Source organism: Microtus oregoni, unplaced genomic scaffold (assembly GCF_018167655.1).
Source record: "Microtus oregoni isolate MIOR12 unplaced genomic scaffold, Mior012 000004F_ref0000308, whole genome shotgun sequence".
NCBI lineage: Eukaryota > Metazoa > Chordata > Mammalia > Rodentia > Cricetidae > Microtus > Microtus oregoni.
Window position 1 is genome coordinate 10,837,555 of NW_024543063.1, and position 594 is coordinate 10,838,148.

The following is a 594-nucleotide window of genomic DNA, read 5'->3' on the forward strand; positions in this document are numbered from 1 at the left end:
ACCAGGTGGCTTCTTCATTTCTAAGTCCAAAATGTAGAAAGCAAAAGAATCAAAAAAAAAGAAAAGAAAAGAAAATGTAACTTTACTTTAGAAGCCTGTTTCTCAGCTTTCCCATCTTTCCATTCTGTTGGAAGAGTCGAGAAAGGGAGAGACGGAGAAAGGCATAGGGCTGGGATTCGAGAGCATTTTGGTAGAGATACAGGGAGAGGGAAGAAACATGCCTTCAAGATGGAGCAAGCTTGCACTTTTCCCCAGACCCTTCTGAAGCTCTGTTGGCAATGACTCTATAGAAATGATGACAAAGAGGGCTTTTAAGAGCTGAAAAGATTTCCTTCCAGCCCTAGAAAGGTGCAAGAGGCCATCCAAACCTTCTCATACCCTTGAGACGGACTAGATGGAGGGAGGGGGCTGTGTGAGGCAGGCCACGGGGAAGTAGGAGACACTATGGGGCCAATGGGGCCAGGCTGGAAAGAGGGCAAAATGGAAAAATGTCTAGAATATACTCAGGGAAGGAAAGACACACCGAGCTGGAACCAGATGCCCGCTCTCCTAACACCGTCAGTAGCAGTGCTGTCTCAGGACTCAGACAACCTA